Raw genomic sequence first — 21399 nt, 5'->3', positions numbered from 1 at the left:
GGTGCATGGTTCAGGCCAATTAAATGGAGGAATGTCTATAAAACAGCTGGGATTGCTGATCCTTCTACCACCCACAAGGGTATACAGAGTAGCATTTGCCTCCATCTTAATTAAGTACTTGAAAACTTGTTTCTAAACAAAGTATTAGATTTACTCCAGAGGATCCTTATTGGGTGGTTGGGATTAAAGATAAGCAACAAAATCTAGAGATGACTTTACAGCTGTGGGCAAACTACGGCCCGCGGGCCGGATCCGGCCCATTTGAAATGAATAAAACTATTGAAATAAAAGACCGTACCCTTTTATGTAATGATGTTTACTTTGAATTTATATTAGTTCACACAAACACTCCATCCATGCTTTTGTTCCGGCCCTCCGGTCCAGTTTAAGAACCCATTGTGTGCCCACCCCTGCTTTAGACCCACATAAAGGTCCCAAATATGAGCTGAATTGGGGGATGGGGACAAGATAGCTACAGGCTTGCAGAAAAATGAAGTAGAGAACTCACTTTATTTACTCTGGCCCCAGAGTGGATTCTCCCTATTAATGGCATTTCTAGGAGCATTGAACCTATCTACCTATTTCCTGCCTACACACTCTACAGGACAGCCTGATTGTCAGAAGCTCCACTCCCTGTCAGCCTTACCAAGGAGGAGTCCTTTGGTAAATCAAAGTAAAGGAGTGACAACAAAACTTTGGAACTTATGCCAATTAAATGGTCCTCATCTCCCTATGATAATAGTTACCTGACCAGTAGCATTTTTTAAAAAAAGGAAAAAAGCAGAAAATAATGACCTTAAGGAAATAGGCTAGTATAAGTAACAGAAGAGAATCCCCGTCCGTGCCCCCCCCCCCAAAAAAAATATAATTGATATCTTGGGAGATATTCAAGAAGACATTACATCCCTGAAGAAAATTAGACCATTCTGAAAAAGGAGTAATCAGAAAATAAGACAGATTTTTTCAAAAATTAAATAAGGTTTTTAAATTGAAGAAAAATCAATAGAAGAATTCAATAATGAATGAGCATGGCTGAAAATGAATTTGGGTGATTTGACAGATAAAGTTGAGAAACATCTCCCAGAACTAAATACTAAGGAAATGGAAACTATGAGATAATGCAAAAGACATGAAAGATCAATCCATAATAGACCATAATAACTAATTAGAATTCCTGAAGAAAATAATATTATACTCTTTCCAACAGATGGAAATATAATCAAATAAATTATACAAAAAATTTTATCTGAGCTAAAGACATAATTGGTTATGCAAACTGAAACAAAGACTTAGATGCATTTTTTGTGAAATTTGAGATCTTAAGAGCAATGAGAAATTCTAATAAGTCCCAGAGATTAAAAAAAAAATAGATTATCAACAAAGGATTAAAAACCAAACTGGCATCAAACCTTTAATCATGAATGAAAGCTAGCAGGTATATATATCCATTTTATTAGAGAACTCACACAAACTTTCTAAAAATAATATTTACTTGAGGTTGTATTCCGACAAAACAAAACAGAAATTTTGAAAAGTATAAGACATGGGATTGGACCACAATATTACTAATACAACGCCTTGCAAAGAGAAGATCATCGTGCAGCCAGCCTAATAAGCAATGGGTAAAATTAATGAGCATGCTAGGTATAAAATATCTTTAATAAGCAAGCCAATTCTATAACTCCGCTCAGAAATTGATAAGATGAAATCACTTGTCTTTCCCCTCTTTTAATAAGAAAAATAAAGGCATTTAACAATTCTAGGATAAAATAGATTCAGTGAAAGCCACAGTGCAAATAACAAACACACTATAAGGAAACACAGCTAGGAAACAAGAATCCATTTGCTCTTAATGCTTAGAATAGACATTCTCCTTCAAGTTGTAGAAATTAAGTGACATAGATTAACATATTCTTCTCTCTGGACCCAAGCATTTCACTTCGATTTATGAAGAATAATATTTGCATGACAATTCTATTATATATGTGTTTATTTTCAGTTTATAGAATCAACTTATATATGAAGCATACAAGACAATTATAATTACAGAATATGTAACAGTAACTGTATGGTTAATAGGTTTTGAAATGTGGTGAAAGAGTAGGAGAAAAATAGATGGAAAAACAATAGGCTCACTAATTTTGCCACTTATCCAGTGAGAAGTCAATAGATACTCTCTAAATTGATGGATAAAGAATAAGTAGATTATTATTTAATTATAATGTAACTTCTGGAAATACTAACAACATAACCAATAAAATTGAGAGATAAAATTATATTGCTTTATAGTTTAGCATAGCTATAATATAAGTTGATAAATCAAGAAATACATAGGTAAGTACATTATTTAGAATTTACCTAGCAATCCATGGTAGATGAACCTTGACTGTCATTACAGCTTGCTGTAGCATTCATTTTCAGCAGATGACTCAGGAAAACAGCTCTCACTGATAAGTGATAAAAGGGCTCATAACTGTCATTCAGTTTTATTTCTAATTTCTCCAGGAAAATATTTCCCATGGTTTTTGTGTCTGTGGAAGCCTGATTTTAATTCTCATGTGAAACAGAAACTGACAAAATGCCCAGCTCTGATGCAATAAGGACCAAAGGCGAACCTTCTTACGAAGAGGAAACAACTGGTGATTATAAGGATTTTCAAAGAAAACTTAACTGCCAAAGCACTGTGAAGGCCATATATTCCAAGTCTTGATTCTTGGTAATGTGTTTGCATGTGGCAAAGAGAGAAGAATCTTGTTAGGATCTTTCAGAGTTCAGGCATTCTTCTCATGCTTTGGGACTTGAGTTTTGCAAGTTAGGCCTTTTTATTTTAATCCAATAACACTTGATTTTGAGAAAATATCTCATAGGAAACAATTATTTTTAATTGATCTTAGAGATAGGAAGGGAGGGGGGAGAGAGAGAGAGAGAGAGAGAGAGAGAGAGAGAGAGACATTAATGTGAGAGAGAAACATAGGTTGATTGTTTCCCATAGGTACCCCAATCCCACAACCTGATTTGAACCTGAAATTTTTTGGTGTTTGGGATGACACTCCAACCAACTGAGCCACACTGGTCAGGGCCATTGGAGACAATTAATGATATTCATGAATCACGTCCAATATTGATCCACTCTGGACAATTTAAATGCCACTTTGAAGAAAATATAACTCTGCTGTTACAGCCCTCTCTCTCTTTTTGAATATTTGGCAAAGAAAAGCTTAAAATAAGACTGTGTTTAGGGCATAGGGTATCAGGCACATATCACCAGTAGCTGTAGCTGCTTAGGGCTGTGATCTTGCTTGCTCACCTGTGTGGCATCCATGTGCAGCAATGTGAAGCCAGACAGATTAGAGGACTGGTCGTGTTTCCTTCCCAAGCTATGTGAACTTTGGCAATTATAAATCCTCTCCAAGTGTCATTTTTCTCCACTGAAAATTGAACATATTGAAGATAATTAGACATAATCTTCCTAATTCATCTATTTGTTATGGTAATTAAATGAGAATATTTGTTAAAAGTTCTTTGTCAGGTTTAATGTGATCTATTTATTATTATTACTATTATATAATAATAGTGGATACATAATCATGGGGTAGATTTTAAGAAAACTCTTCTGTTAGAATGGGTGTTATCAAAGGACAAGTGATAAATGTTGAAGATAGAGAAAAGGTAAACCTTGTGCGCTGTTGGTGTAATGTAAATTAGTGGTCACTAAGGAAAACAGTATGAAAGTTCCTCAAAAAATTAAAAATAGAACCACAATGTGATCCAGCAATTCCACATCTGAGTATTTAGCAAAAAAAAACAAAGCACTAACTTGAAAAGTTACGTGCACTCTCATGTTCACTGCAGGATTATTTACAACTAGAGGTCTGGTGCACGAGATTTGTGAACTGGAGTGAGGGGGTCGCTCAGCCCAGCCTGTGCTCTCTTGCAGTCTGGGACCCTTCAGGGGATGTCTACCTGCTGGCTTAAGCCAGCAGTCAGACATCCATCTTGCAGTTTGGGATTCTCACAGCCTGGGACATCCTTGCTCCTTACCGCCCGCCTGCAGCGGAGGTGGGAGAGGATCCGGCCACTGCCACTAGGCTCACCAGCCATGAACCCAGCTTCTGGCTGAGCGGTGCTCCCCCTGTGGGAGCACACTAACACCAGGGGCAGTTTCTGCGTTGAGCATCTGCCCCCTGGTGGTCAGTGTGTGTCATAGTGACCGGTCATTGCACCATTTGATGGATTTGCATATTACTCTTTTATTATATAGAACAGTGATGGTGAACCTATGACACGCGTGTCAGAGGTGACACATGAACTCATTTTTTTGGTTGATTTTTCTTTGTTAAATGTCATTTAAATATATAAAATAAATATCAAAAATATAAATCTTTGTTTTACTATGGTTGCAAATATCAAAACATTTCTATATGTGACACAGCACCAGAGTTAAGTTAGGGTTTTTCAAAATGCTGACACGCCGAGCTCAAAAGGTTCGCCATCACTGATATAGGATAATATCCAAGACATGGAAGCAACCTGTGTCCATCAGTGGATAAATAGATAAAGAAAGTGTGACATATATATAAAATATTATTCAGCCACAAAAAAGAAGGAATTATTCCATTTGCACCAATATGGATGAACCTTGAGGGCACTATGCTAAGTGAAATTAGCTGGACAGAGAAAGATAATTACCATATGATCTCATACATGAAATCAAATCTAAAAAACAAAAAATCTTTCTCTTTGGCCCGTTCTCTCTTCTACTCTTGTCTAGCACTGAGTATACTAATGATACAGAATTTTAAAAGATTGTTCCAGTTCATTGGCCTTCCTGCTCCCAGATCAAAGAGTTTCTTCAAATTGACCACACCAGCAAAATGGAATTTAAGTTTCTTTGCTCAACCATCACATCAGAGTTCCGATTTGGAATCTTTGAAGTTGGCTACTTCCATAACTAGACACATTTGGTGGTTCTTCTCTTCACCTCTCATTCCCAAATCCTTCATCTTGTATTATTCTAAGTGTGTCTCTCTCTGCAGTCAATGGCTTGATATCTTTTTGATTACTGGTCCCTCTGGCCCTTTGTCTCTTACCTTTCCTTTTGCATCATCAATAAACTGTCATTAGATGCTTAATATATAATCAGAATCCCTTTCATGTGAAGCATTTGAAGTATCAATTACTGATTGGTTTGTCCTTGAAAATGTAATATTTTGATTAAATTGGGCTCATGACTATAGATAAGAAATACACCTTTTGTGATAGGCAGATATCTGAATCAAATGGAGAATGCATCTCCAGGCACATGTCTCATCTCATTAGCCGTTCAGAACTATGAGTTTTATAATAATTATTTTTCTATGTATTTTTCTAGTAAATGAATGAAGTAAAATGAGAGTTAGTGGTCTGTTACTATTTTCAGGTTGCAACACCTCACCAAGAACTGTAGAATATAAATTATTTTAGAAGACAAAGAAAAATCTAAGTAGCCTAATTCCCCCATCATTGGTTCATTTCATGAAATGTAATTTTTAAAAAATTTTCATAGTACAAAAAAGGTTAGATGTGTATGTGTGTGTGTAATTGTAATTTTGATACAATTATAAAAATGAATTAATTGCATAAAATATTATTTTGGATGTTGTATATCTATTGAATAAATAATTATAAGAGTACTCTGGGACTCAATCTGCAATTCTCTTCTTGATCTACACTACCTCCAGAAGTGATCTTATCTACTCCCTACCCTGTCAGATATATATTTAAAATATTTCTCAAATTGAACTATTTTTTTTTACTGTATCTACACATTCACCCTTGTCCTAAACACCATTACCTTTTACCTGACAATAGCAATGGCTTCCTAACAGGTTTTCCTGCCTCCATTCTGATTCTCTAGTGTCTATTCCAGCGGTTCTCAACCTGTGGATCGCGACCCCTTTGGCGGTCTAACGACCCTTTCACAGGGGTCGCCTAAGCCATCCTGCGTATCAGATATTTACATTACGATTCATAACAGTAGCAACATTACAGTTATGAAGTAGCAATGAAAATTATTTTATGGTTGGGTCACAACATGAGGAACTGTATTTAAAGAGACAGAAGGTTGAGAACCACTGTCTCTGGCAGCAGCTAGATGACCTTTTAAACATTAATCAGATCAATGTCTTCCAAATGCTTCTTGGATTGTGTAAAATAACACCTAAAATATTTGCAAGGCCTACAAGGCTCTTAATGAACTGGCCTCCAACTATCTTTCTATTATTCTCTCACTGCCATTCCGTCTCTTGTCTACTGAACCCTACACAGGCTAGTTTATACTTGCTTCTCCCTGTGCCGAGAGTGACCAGATAGTCTAGTTTGCCATGAGGCCCAACTGATTTCAACTAAGCAGATGATTTATTTTGTTTAGTATCATGAATCCCTGACTGCAGTTTAGTTAATATAAACTGGAATAGGTTCGGGAGGCCTTTACTTTGCAGTAATGCCAGTTGGTGGCATGTTCATGTCTAATAGTATGAGAGTAGGGTGTGCAGTGAACCAACTTTCACTTTAGCATATAGTGAAATATGAAAAATTACCAAGAACATTCTGTCACTCTTATTTCTAAATGCAGTATAACCAAGGCCTTCATTTTAAAGGCATATGTGGTCAGATGGCTAATGACAACTCATGTCTAGTTTCAGCTAGTAGTGGAGAAAATATAGAATGCCTCCTACTTTGTCCACCACTGGTGTGCTCAAACCCTGTGGGATGCATGAAGTCGCCAGCTTGCCAGTCAGGGGTCAATGGGTAATTAAGGATATGATGGGTTAAGTGTATATGAAATCTATATAGAAAATTAGACTAAGCAGTCCTTCTAGAATAGAGCATAGAAATTATAAACTTAATACTCTTAATACAGAGGTCCAGTTACCATTTGCTAATGGTATACAGCTATTTATTTAATTTTGATAAAGCATGTTAATAAATATTTCAATCATAATGAGCTAAAATGTATGTGAAATAAAAATGAAAGTGCTGATTTTTCATTTTTCATGTTGACTTAAATGCTTGTCTCGCCCATAATGCTTATCAACATTCAATGTTTCCTTTGGTGGCCATAAATGATATTACTGGCATGTAAAAATGAGAAGGCATAAATCTGCTGATGAAACATCAGTGTCTACTTCAAAAGTTAGCGGGTATTTTAAAGCCAGAGACCAAAAAAGATAATTTAACTGAGGCAGCTGCAGAACGTGTGTTTATGAATCACTCTGAAAGCCATGACTTTTCATTTAGATCAAAGGATTGTAGTTTTAAATTAATTGTGTTTATTTTCAATTCATGTTTTCTTTTACATGAATGAAAAGCCAAGCCATAGCTGTCAACATGTTAGACTTACTATCAGGAGAAGTGATGCCAGTTTCCTATCAGTCTCATCAGATGCTTGAGATAGAAAATCAATTAATTCCAAAATTGGGTCATCTACACTAATAAAAGACAAAGATACTAATTGACCATATCTTTGCTATGTCCAAGCCATGCCCAACAGCCAATCAGAGCGACTATATGCAAATTAACCCAACCAAGATGGAGGCCGAAGCCACAGAGCTGGAGCAAGCAGGAGGCTTGGTTGCCCCGGCAATGGAGGAAGCCAATCTTCCTGCCTGCTCTGGCCAGCTGTGTCCTCTGCAAAAGGCAACAAAGCTTCAATTATAGAAGCTAAATAAATCCCAGATACCTGCTTCCAGCCAGCCTCCACTGGGAGCTTGGGTGACTGGGGGATGTGGCCAGCCTGCAAATAGGAATCAACCCCTCACCCAGATGGCCACACCCTCATGGGGTAAGGGTCCCTGCTGGGGGGCTTGGCCAGCCTGCAAACAGCCATCAGCCCTCACCCAGACTGGCCAGGGACCCCAGCAGGACCCGCCACCCTGAAGGGATTGTGGCCAGCATGAAAATGTCCCTCAGCCCCTCACCCAGGCTGGCCAGGCACCCCAGCGGAGACCCCCACCCTGAAGGGGCTGTGGCCAGCCTGCAAACAGCCATCAGCCCCTTACCCAGGCGGCCCACACACTCAAGGGGTGAGGGTCCTCACTGTAGGCCTTGGCCAGCCTGCAAACAGCCATCAGCTCCTTACCCAGGGTGGCCAGGCACCCCAGCGGGACCCCCACCCTGATCCAGACACCCTTCAGGGCAAACCAGCTGGCCCCCACCCATGCACCCGGCCTCTATCCTATATAATAAAAGGGTCATATACAAATTTACCCTAGCAGCAGAGTGACTGGGAATCACTGGTCACTATGACACACACTGACCACCAGGGGGCAGATGCTCAATGCAAGAGCTGCCCCTGGTGGTCAGTGCACTCCCACAGAGGGAGCACTACTCAGCCACAAGCCAGGCTGAGGGCTGCCAGTACAGCAGTGGTGGGAGCTTCTCCCACCTCCTCAGCAGTGCTAAGGATGTCCGACTACAGTTAGCCCTGCTCCCCGCTGGCAAGTGGACATCCCCCCAGGGTTCCAGAGATGCCAGAGGGATGTCTGACTGACAGCTTAGGCCCGTTCCCCTGGGAGCAGGCCTAAGTCAGCAGTTGTTCATTCCCTGAGGGGTCCCAGACTGCGAGAGGGCACAGGCCAGGCTCAGGGACCCTCCCGAGTGCACAAATTTTTGTGCACAGGGCCTCTAGTTTTTAATATGATTCATGGAATCAAAGCAAAGCTTTGGAAGCTCATTTTGTTAAAGAAGGATCATTTGAAATTATTGAATTCTACTGTAAAATTAATTTCAAAGTAAAACACTAAAGCTACAATTATTTGTGTATTTGTGACAATAAAAAACATAAATTTAATAAGCATAGTATCATAGTAAAGATGTAATTTTTACAGAATTAAGAAATCTATGAAGCTTGCATATACTAGGAATGGATTGTGATGTATATGTAACTCACAACTGTGTCTAAATAAGTTGGTACATTTCACTAAAAAGACAATAGAAGCTGTGCTTGTAAACATGCATGTGTGCACACACACACACTGCAGTTCAACAACAAAATGTAATTACTCTGATATTGAATATTTAAAAAATACTGCAACATGGCAATGTAAACTTCCTCTTTGAGATCCATCATCCAATGAATTTTAGAAATATTTGCACTTCTGAAAAACTGCTTTTAAACAACTTTCTTGTCCCATATGGATATTGTGCATTTTTATAAATGATTAAATATTTTTGTTATATTCTGCTTAAAATTAGTGAAAATTTTTAATAAGATTATTTAGCAAATTGAGTGCCTACAGACTTCAGCTTTTTTTTTTTTTAGACTTCAGCTTTTGAATCTTTTAGCATATTGCAATTGTGAACACAAAGATTTAAAAAATTGATCCTTACAAAAGCAAGGGAGGGACTGAAGAAATCAAAGAATTAAGCCACAACTATTGCACAAAATATAATTCTTAAATTTATAATTGTGCTTGGGAATAGCTTGATCAGTAGGGAAATGCTAGTAAAGTTCCTATTTTTTATTGGATAAATCTCTATTATCTACTGGACTCAGATAAAATTAAGAAGGTTAGTATTTTGCAGCATCTGTATCTGACAAAGCATTAAAAAATCATAGTGATAACTTATTTGGAGAGTTTTGTCTTATAAACATATTTGTCAAAAATCATGGGCAAAAAGACAGTACCTGTGAAAATATTTGGCCTGAAATATTTAAATATCTCAATATGAAAAATTGGTTTGAGAGTATTCTCCATTCTGCAGAATATGCTCCAAAGTTACCTGGTACCTCAACATTTATAGAAAAATTACTTTTCTCATTTCACAATATTGTACTGTAGAGAGAAAAATTAATTGAAGATGTCAAAGATTTTATATTTATTAACCTCATAATGCAACATGGAAGAAAATTGCTGGGAATTATTTTTTTTTTTTAAGTAAAGGGACCACAATGGGAAAAAAAGCACCTTGTTTCATTCAAAATTCTCCGTAGAAACAGAACTATTATAATAGACTAGTGGCCCGTTGCACGAATATTCATGCAATAGCCCTTCCTTCCCCTGGCTGCTGGCACCTGTTTTCCTCCGGCACCCGGGACCCAGGCCTTTGGTCCGGCCGCAGCAGCAAGGCTTGGCTTCTCTGCTCTGGCTGCTCCCAGCCCCTCCTTTTTTTCCCCAGCACCTTGAGGAGAGCCCAAGGCAGGCTGGAAGCCTGGGTTGCCCCCAGTGACCCAGGCCCCCAGCCACTCCTTGAGCAGAGTCCAGGGCCCGCGGGAAGCTTGGCTTCCTCCGTCGCTGGGAGCAACCCAAGCCTCCTGCTTGCTCCAGCTCTATGGCCACCGCCATCTTCAATTGTCTTCAGCCTTTGCTCAGTGCCTGGGTATGCAAATTGGCTGGTGGGTATAGCGTAGTGGCGGAGTGACAGAGTGATGGTTAATTTGCATGTTTCTCTTTTATTATATAGGATATGTACTGACTCACATGATTTGGAGACTGAAGCATCCTACCATCTGCCATCTGCAAGCTGGAGATTCAAGAGATCTAGTGGTATAGTTCCAGTCTAAGGACAGGAGACTGATGCTTCATCTTAAAAGTAATCAGGAAGAGATGAAATCTCAGGCCTCCAATAGAATGGATGAGGCCCACCCACACTTGGGTAGACAATCACTTTACTTTGTCCATTCAAACCTTAAGCTCTTCCAAAACACCCTATAGAGGCACCTTGTATGAGGTTTCACAAAATATCTGGGCAGTCAACCTGATGAGCAACAAGTTTACATAAAATTAACCATCACAGGGCTGTAACATGGTGTTAAGATAGATTATGACTAAGAAAACTGATTAAAATATCCTATATAATAAAAGCCTAATATGCTGTGTCTGGTCAGCCATTTAACCAATCAAAGCATAATATGTTAATGATATGCTAAGGCCGCTCAACAGCTCACTATGACATTCACTGACCACCAAGGTGCAGATGCTTTGGCCGGTAGATTAACTTGCTGTGGTCCAGCCAATCGGGACTGAGCAAGATGGTCTGGACATGCCCTGGAGCCCTTCCACATCCCTCCTCAGTCCTGATCATGCACCAATGGGGTCCCTTGGCCTGGCCCTCACCTTCTTGCAATCCAGACCAAGGGGAACCCCCCAACCCCCAAGTGCATAAATTTGTGCAGTGAGCCTCTAGTATGAATATAAATGTAAAATAATTACCCATCTTATATTTTTTAAATGTCCCAATATCTAATATTATATTTTACTTTGCTTATGTTACGTTTGAAATATCTGAGTAATAAATACCAATAGTTTTTTCTCTCTATTTCCTAGATACATGAACTATAGAAACTTTTGTTTGTCTTTGTTTATAACAGGTTGAGTTGGATTCTCTTGCAAGTCAATGCATCCTAACACCATACTTAACAGTACCCTTGAAGAAATAGCGAGATAATGTTTGTGAAGCATCATGTAGAATATATCATAAATTCTTCATAACGGTACCTATTCCTAACAATTTAGCAAAAATAAGTAAGTTCCAATAGAGTTGTGCCCAAATGCCAAGGTAACATCAAGTCCCAAATGATATTTTCAAAACAATATGGCCCTTACTCCAACTTTCCCCCTATAGTTTGCTACTTTCAATTGATTATTCAGCCCTCAGTTATAGCAGTAATCAATATTCATGGTTACAGAGTTTGGAGCAGCTGGCTGGATGAATAAGCTGAGAAGTTGGTAATCTTTATAGTGTAATTTAAGACCCAACCTAGAATACCGACTACTTAAATACTTTTCTGAATCATGTTTGAATTTATGTGACTCTGAATAATGTCTGAATATCTACTCTTTTAAACTATTGCCTCCTCTAGCCTCTTTTAGGTTTTGATGCAAATGTTTGTGAAAAGAAAACTATCATGGGTAATTAGACATCCATTTTTTCATTCAACAAAGATTCATTGAGTATTTACTATGTGCCAGGCACTGTTCTACTTATCTATTATGCATCAGCCTAAAAAACAAAATTTCAACCTTCACGGAGTTTATAATATAATAGATGGTAACAGAAAATAAACAAGAATACTTTTAAGTAAATTAAATAGCATATTAGGAGGAAATAAGTACTAAGGAGGGAAAAGAACAAAAAAATATATAGATCCTATTATGGTGGATAAAGTAAAAAGACAGATTGAATTTCAGTGTTAAATAAAGTAGTGAGAAGAAGCCTCAGGGATAAGGTGGGATTTAAGCCAAGACTTGAAGTAGATATTTGGGAAGGAAGTGTTCCAAATAGAGAAAATAGCTAAATTAAGGTCCTAAAGTGAGAGAGTGCCTGGCTTGAGTGAGAAAGGGACAAAATAGAGGTGATGGCATTGAAGCTGCGGCTTTTACTCTGCGAAGTGAATTACTTTACAAATTTCTCTTCTTACTGGAAAGAAAGCACCCTATACTTAGAAAGAACTTGGATAATATGTAAAATAGGGGGGAGCACATATTTGATGGTAAAAGGTGAAATAACTCATTGTTTTCCCTAGGAACATATTTGGAAGTAGAATACATTTAAGCAAAATTGACAAATAAAACAAAGGGATTGTAGCTGGAGGAAGAGATGTGGCAGATCTTAACAGGAAAGTGAGGAAACATCGAAGCCTTGGACTGTGCTTTTTGATTGAATGAGTCTCAGACCATTTCCATGGTAGCTTTTGCAAAAAAAAAAAAAAAAAGTGATTGGTTCTCAGAACTTTAAGCTGGTATACTTTCCACACTGCTAGATGGCTACTAGAAAGGAGGGCCAGATGTGGTGTTTCTTAATATGTGTTCATGGGCCACCAGCATAGTATCACTCGGGGACACTTGTGAAAATGCAGACTGCTGGACCCTCCTCAGATGTACTGGATTATGCTGTCCAATAATTTCTATGCATCTAAAGTTTGAGAACAATGAATAGAAAAAACAATGTCTAAAGGGTCTGGATTTCTATGAATAGAGTTTCCCACACTATGTCCCCAGAATGTTCCATCCTGGTGTGTTTTGTTTGTGGTTTTCAGGGCCACAAGTCTGTGAATTGGGTGAAGAGAACATATTCTAGTAAAATGCCTTAAGATATTGTAACAGGGAAAGGGAGATAATTTAAATGCGTTTTTAAATCATGGTTAATATCTATGACTGTACAATCATTAAAAATATGTATAGTTACTGGATGGAGGTCACCTTTTTCTCATGATGTTTACATTTGAACAGATCTTAATTCCTCTGAGTGTGCAGTTGCTGATTGTGATGATTTGAGCCAATAAGAAGTAATGATGGCTAAATATCTAAGATCTATTGCCTTGTTAGCTATGCTAACAGCCAATGACAACATAATCTAAAGAGATTTACTGTTTGGCTTTAGAAGAAGTATCAAGCTAAAAGTATAATTAAAACGTTTATTAACCTGCCAAGTTGAAAAGGGTAGGTTAAGACTTACATGTCTGAAGAGTGGCAATGTTTACCATTTGATCTTATGCCCACCTTGCCCCATGGAATATCCCCACCTATTCTATTGAAACTGGGAAATGGGCTCACTCATTTTCCTTGATTTCTATGTTAGCTCTAAAAAAACACACAACACTTTTAAAAATCCTTTATTGCAAAGCCAGCAATTATCAAAATTCTCTAACGACCTTGTCTGAGACCTTTCTTCATACTGGGGTGATGCAGACTGTCTCTTGATTTTTTTAAAGGTCAAATTGCCTTGCTTCAGTATCTTCTGGTGATGGGCCAAATGAGACTAGCTTAATTTAATATGTCTCTGCTACTTTTCTTTCAATCCAAAGGGGCATCCATCATGGGCTTCTCATTCTGACTGATATTGATCAGGTAATTGCCCTCAGCTTGTCAAACTATCATGATTTTTATAAGAATGAGTCTTTTCTAGAAGAAAGTAGACCCAGAGAGAGATACAAAGATTTTGATTAGAAGTTTGCCCAAAAGCAAGTCCAAGTAGAAGCCAAGATTAAAAGGAAAGAGGGGAGTGAGGAGAGGATTAGGGTGAAAGAGAAAGTTAAGATAGTGTGCTATGTCCTTCTAAAATGCAATAATGTTAACTACAACAATCCACTTGATACAATTCAGAAAAAAGTTCCAGCCCAGCACATAACATATTTCAGTACAAGACAGTTTTGACAGTAGCCAAACATGTGGTTATTCAGAGCAAGCGTTGCTTTTTTAAAATTTAAAAATACCAGTTTTGTTTTACTTTCTGTCTCAAAATCAAGGTGGATACTATCCCTGTGGCTCAGGAACATCATTTTCATTTTCTGTGCTAGTTCAGTGTAAATAAATATTAGCTAGCTCTCTAATTTATACTAGATGATTAAGGTAAAGGTGGAATCTAAAATAAAATGAAAATACCCTTGCTAGGAAAATATTCCTCCAGGAGATTGTCTAATGTTGGTTTGAGGAATATCTTCTTAATGTGGCTGACATGCCAGCACAAAATTTGCTTCAAAACACACTGAACAGTGTATGATACAAATTCAGCTGTGTGATTTTATGTGAACTACAGCAAGGTTACAAAATCTTATGTGAAGAGTCTAGAATGTCAAAGTGATCCCACACCTAGAGTATTATTATAGTTAACAACCTGTTCCAAGTAGTTCAAGGTGTCCAAGAGCTGAATCAAGTCAGCAGGGACAGCCAGCCTGCTGCAAGAGCTTCATATAATCAACTGCATCCCTGCAGATATTCAAGACTAGCTTGATACCCTCCAATTGAGAGTCCTTAAAAAATAAAGAATGCAGCTTTGCCACCTTCAGATAATTCTAGAAATAGTCACTTAAACTACCAGTACCTTCAATAAAGTTGCTTTAACTTTTATTAAAGTTATGATTCTTTATCCAAATTTTTAAGATCCCTACTGGCCTTAGGTCCTCTTATATTTGGAGGTCTTGCCACAAACATATAAGCATTTAAAATATATACCTATGACCCACATTAGACCTAATATTTGTATAGTTTTTTCCTTTTTATATTTTTATTTTTATTATTGTCACAGATGTCCACAGTTTACACTCTTTGCCTACCTCAATCCAGCCCCTACCCTGCTTCCCTCTGGCCATCACTACACTGTTGTCTGTGACCATGGATTATGCATATATGTTTTTTGGTTAATTGCTTCATCTTCTTTCATCTAATCTCCTCTGCCCACCTCCCCTCTGACAGCTGTCAGTTTGTTCCATGTACTAATATCGATGGCTTGGGCTTCTATTTTGTTCCTCAGTTTATTTTGTTCATTAGAGTCCACATATAACTGAGATCATATGATATTTGTCTTTCTCTAGCTGACTTATTTCACTTAGCATATTGGTATAAATTTTTTTCAAAAATATTTGTGAATTTACTTTTGAAATTAGTTGGCTATGAGTAACTGAGTTGATTTACAACATGTTATGAGTTCTCAGCACTCATGCATAGTTGAAATTTTATAGAGGAAGAAAATCTAAACCTACAAATTCAGTGACATTTTAATAAATACCAAAATTAACAATTAATTATGGTGGCATGCTATGACAACATGTAGATATTTATTAGAATATTTATTAAAATTTGTTGTGATTTGCTTTTTGGTATTTTGGAGCCATTTTTTAATGAAAATGCTCAATCTTTTCAACTCATCTTGGCTGAATGTGCTTTCTAATCTTCCAATGGTAGTAACATGAGTATAATAAATATGTTTGTTGGATCTTCACAGCAATTTTGAAGTAGAATTTTTTCAAGTTCCCCCTTTGCAAAGTAATTCTCAGATTGCAATTCATCTCCTATTAAGAGCCAGAAATATCCTGAACTGGACTAATCTTGGACTAATTACCTGGTACTGGATGTTTTATTAACATAGGAAGGAGAGTAGTGCAACCCAAAGGCAAGAACAATTCTGAGTTCCAACTGAAACTACTTATCTATTCCCCAGAGAAAGATAATAATAAATTGAAGTTACTGAGGAAGAAAAAGAAGATACAAGAAAAACAACTGAAGAAAATGGAAAGTGGTTTTTCAATTTTTATTTCTGGATTTCAACATTTCTCTTTCTATTTTAATTTCTTTCTCAAATACTTTCCTTTTACTTACCTATGTCTCAAAAGAATTGTCAATGGCACATTAAACTAACACAGTAAGCACATATAGATGCAGCAGATCAAAGGTTTATTCCATTATGTTTCTTCACTCTCCCAGTTTGCTTCCCCCCAGAAAGACACCAATTACCGACTTAGTTGAGTTGTGTACATGTCATGTCTGCACATGAGCTGAGTGCATATGCACATACATTCACAAGTGGGCGCTTTTCCTGTTTTCTGGTTGGGATTAACCCTCCCCAAATAGCAGGTGAGGCTATAACCTTGTATCAAGTTCACCACAAGAGCTCCCCATCCTACACCCTCTTCTTTCTTGGCCCCTGGCTCCTGGCTCCAGGGGATATTAAATCAAATGTCACACCACCTTTCAGTTGTGCAATCTTAGATGCTGAACACTTTCTGTGAATCTACACAAGCACCACTACTCAGGGTGAATGCTGTTTATTTTGTTTATATGTCTTGTACTCACATGACATCACAATTTTTTCTCTCATGTTCAATGGCAATGTATGTTTACATATGTGTGTGTCTATCATCTATCTAACATCTATCTATCTATCATCTATCTATCTATCTATCTATCTATCTATCTATCTATCTATCTATCTATCTATCTTTTATCTATCATCTATTTATTATCTGTCTATCCATCTATCATCTATCTGAATATCTATCTATTTATTTATTTATTTGGTGTGTTTCTTAAATTGCCATCCAATTTAACATATCTATCCTTTCACATTTTTTTAATTAACCACATTTGTGAAAAGGATACACCCTCCATTGAGCTCTTTTTTTCCCTTAAATTGTGTGTGGAATGTGTTTTTGGCTCTTCCCTGTGTAAATAATGTGCAAAATAATCAAAGTGCCATCACGGCCTGACAGCTCAGGCCTTTGATGAATAGGGCTGTATGTGGGATTACCATATGACATTTCCAAACTAAATTATATTTATGAGTCATATAGAGTACTATTGCATTATCATCCCTCTGTGTGGACTTTGTACATTTTGCAAGGAGTATATGAAAGATAGGGACTTGGAATTAAATTCCTTTATTTTTTAACATGAAATTTAAAAAAAGGAAGCCTTGTTTATTCTTCCCTCATCTACTCATCTAAGGTTCCTGAACTTCTGAAAGGAAGACGATGTTCTCAATTGCCTCTGAGATTCTATTACTTCATATACTTAAAATCAATGTGTTCAAAATTTTGGGGGAATGAGCTAATCCAACACTCCTTTTTTACAGATGAGGGAACTCAACAGTTAGAAATGCAATTCAGAGTCCCCAACCCCTTTAACACTTTTCCACCTAACCTTAGAGTTTTCCTAGACATCCATATACACAAAACCTTGGTCAAAAGATGGAGATGACAACGCATAAGTGAGGCAAAGCAAAGGTATTGTACATATGGAAAACTAGTTTCTAAAAGGAGTTATCTATGTACTTTGTCAGCCATTTTGGAAGACAATTTACCATTCAAGTCAAATAGCAGTTTTCCTTGATTAAACTCAAAATAATTTCCATCCTTTGAATATATTACCCTATAATTTCTTAGGAACTATAATAGTAAAAGACAAATATGGTTCCCCGATCACCTTTTCTTTAACCAGAGCCCTCAGAAAATAGTAACAGGGGTGCTTCAGTCTCCCTCTCATTTCTTCCCACTGGTCCTCCAGACATATGGCCATATCTGCCAGCTCTAACCATGGTCTACTTGATTGTGGCATTAGGCAATTCACCATCACCTCAAGGAATGGGCAGGTTCATGGTAACTTGTGTGTACTGAGTTTTATAAGCACATTACATGTTAAATGTTCTTCCAAGGTTAGATAGTGAGGTTTTATATGGGTCATTCTTTTGTAAATAGAATGCTATCCAGTCAATTCTGTATTTGATAGTTTGATATTACAACAGGTAAGATCACTACATAATGTGGCAGTAAAATAGCTGCTATTACTGCTTTCTAACAAAGAAAACTTTAAAAATTACCTATAAATCCACTAGTCACAAGAACAAAAATTTAATACAGATGTGAAACTGCTGTCCTATGATGTAGAATAAAACAGTATCCTCTATCCAAATCCACTGCAAATCCTAATATATAAAGAGCCAGGGTCCATCACGACCTAAACGTTCACACGGATGACCGAAAACCAGGCTAGGGTTCCAGTGGTCTGCGGTGGAAGTTGGTCCAGGGTCCCAGCAGCCCATGCTGGGGAGTTGGTTCTGGGTCCTGGATGCCTGGGGCACGGCAGCAGGAGGAAGCTGTGGGAATGGAGCCATGCTGCCATCAGACTGGCCTCTGGGCCGCTCCCCCTTCCTGTAGGCTCTGGGGAACCAGAGCCATGCTGTGATTTGGGAATCTTGGTCCCTCCCCCTGCCCACAGACTCTGGGGAACTGGAGCCATGCTGCAATCAGATTGGCCTCTTGGTCCCTCCCCCCTGGCCCACAGGCCAGGGGAACTAGAGCCATGCTGCAAAGGGACTGGACCCTACCTGAGGGGTCCTGGATTATGAGAGTATGCAGGCTGGGCTGAGAGACACCCCTCCCCCCCCCACCAAGTGCATGAATTTTCATGCACCGGGCCTCTAGTAAATGTATAATTCATCTGATCCCATTGTTGACCCACATGGAATTATCTGTATATTTTAAGCAAGATAATTTGACCTAAAATAAAATCAAAATCAAATATACTATAGGGAGATAGTCTTTATCAGTCTCAATAGGAAGAAATACCTAAAACATGATAACTAGAGTCTTCCAAGAAAGTAATTAAAAAGTCCTTTGAGTCATCAAACTGAAATTCTTAGCAAATTGCTGGATATTTCTTAAGTTCCATTAGTGTGGGCTAATATTCCAAGGAGCAAGGAGATCATAAAACAAAATTCTGACAAAGGTGTTGTAACTTCTCTTCCTAATCTACACTAATAAAAGAGAAACATGGTAATTGGCGTAAGACCGCTACCCTTTTCATTGGCTAATCAGCAAGATATGCAAATTAACTGTCAACCAAGATGGCGGCCTGCAGCCAGGCAGCTTGAAACTAACATGAGGCTTGCTTGCCACAGTGACGGAGGATCATTGGAGGAAACCAACATTCCCCGCCTGCGGCTGCAGGCCTCTGAGTGGGCAGTTTAAGAAACATTGTAACAAATACCACCGGACTTCAGCCAGCAGATTCACAACATTGTAAGCAAAGGACAGAAACCTACTTTCAGCCGCGGAGGCCTAAGAGCTGGAGCCAAACCTCAAAGCTAAAGCTGGCCCAGAATAAAAAAAAAAAAAGAAAAGAAAAGAAAAAAAGGAGCGGTTGGGAACTTCAGTCACTCCCAGCCTGAAAACAGTCCTCAGCCCCTCACCCAGACTGGCCAGGCACCCCAGTGGGGACCCCCACCCTGAAGGGTGTGTGGCCAGCTGCAAACAGCCCTCAGCCCCTCACCCAGGCTGGCCAGGCCCCCAGTGGGGATCCCCAGCCTGATCCAGGACACCCTTCAGGGCAAACCAGCCGGCCCCACCCATGCACCAGGCTTCTACCCTATATAGTAAAAGGGTAATATGCCTCCCGGCACCGGGATCAGCATGACAGGGGGCAGCGCCCAAACCCCCTGATCACCCTGCAGCTATGTGTGTGACAGGGGGCGGGGCCCCAACCCCCTGAGCAGCCCTGCACTGTGCCTGATAAGGGGGAGCTCCCCAACCCCCCCCCATGGGCCCTGCTCTGTGTGTGATGGGGTAGAGCCATAACCTCCCCATCGGCCCTGCCCTGAGTGTGAGAGTGGCGGAGCCCCAAACCCCTGATGGGCCCTGCTCTGTGGGTGATGGGGGCAGCACCCCAACCCCCTGATTGGCCCTGCTCTGTGCGTGACAGGGGGTGGCGCCACAACCTCCCCATCGACCCTGCCTTGAGTGTGACAGGGGACAGTGCCCCAACCCCCCAATTGGCCCGACCCTGAGCGTGACTGAGGGTGGCATCGCAACATCCCAATCTGCCCTGCTCTGTGCATGACGGGGCAGCGCCCCAACTCCCCAATCGGCCCTGCTCTGAGCCCGACCAGGGGCTGCACCTAGGGATTGGGCCTGCCCTCTGCCACCTGGGAGCAGGCCTAAGCCAGCAGGTAATTATCTCCCGAGGGGTCCCAGACTGCGAGAGGGCACAGGCCGGGCTGAGGGACCCCCCCTCCCCCCCCCAAGTGCACAAATTTTTGTGCACCGGGCCTCTAGTCTATATATATAAAAGCCTAAGCAACCGGAATGACCGGTCACTATGACACACACTGACCACCTCAAAGCAGGTGCTGCCCCCTGGTGGTCAGTGTGCTCCTACAGCCAACCTCCCCTGGCCGGCCACCTTTCTTAGTCCCTCCCCCTGGTCAGCAGGCCCCGATCATCTGATCAAGGCCAGGCCCAAGACTGGGATGGGGAACCAGGGATGGGTGGAGGCAGATGTGGCCCCTTTCCCAGGGGGGCCAAGGGCTGGCTCCCTCCTCAGGGCTGCCAGCAAACCTCCCATGCCCTGTCCCTCCCCCCGGCTGGAAGGCCCTGATTGGCCTGCCACCCACCCACCATGGTGGAGGTGCTAGCGATGGAAGGAGGGGGGGCAGGGAACCACATGGTGGTGGGGTGCCAACAATGGCAGCACTGGTGTCAAGTATCTGCTCCTTCTGTGCCTGGCTTGGTGACCATCACCTCTTCTCCGAACTGGCCCTGATTGGCCTGGCCCCAAGCGGCCCTAATCGCAGACCAGGCCTAGGGACCCCACTCGTGCACAAATTTTGTGCACTGGGCCTCTAGTATTTCATAAATACCAGCATTGACATTCCTAAATTCTCAAAGCTTTCCTTCTCACTCTGATTCAGAAAGCCACACTTCTTTGCTACAAATGACATAACCACTAAACCAGAAATTTACTGTAAATACTAGTAACACAAATTTGTGTGACCCAAAGGAATAAAACAGACACCATGACAACTTGAAAAGAAAAAAAAACAACAACACCTGGTCACACTTTCTCTTCCTTTTTATATACTTCTTCTAAATATGCAAAACAAGCAGTCATGGTAGGTGTTTATCCAGTTCACTGATTTTGAAGTAGCCAAATTTGGTTAAATGATGGACCTCCAATCTTATCAGACTTACCGTTAATATAGCAGATTATTTCGTTAAACAGTCAAACTAAATGATCTAGATTATATCCACACCATTTACATAGCAATAACTGTAACTTGCCAAATGTTGAATTTCACCTGAACCAATTCAGAAAGTTTGGATGTTCATGCAGAGAAACTCACTCATTGTCGTCAATTGAAAATATGTGG

This window comes from Myotis daubentonii, chromosome 3 (assembly GCF_963259705.1).
Source record: "Myotis daubentonii chromosome 3, mMyoDau2.1, whole genome shotgun sequence".
Taxonomy (NCBI): domain Eukaryota; kingdom Metazoa; phylum Chordata; class Mammalia; order Chiroptera; family Vespertilionidae; genus Myotis; species Myotis daubentonii.
This window is presented reverse-complemented; position numbering follows the sequence as displayed.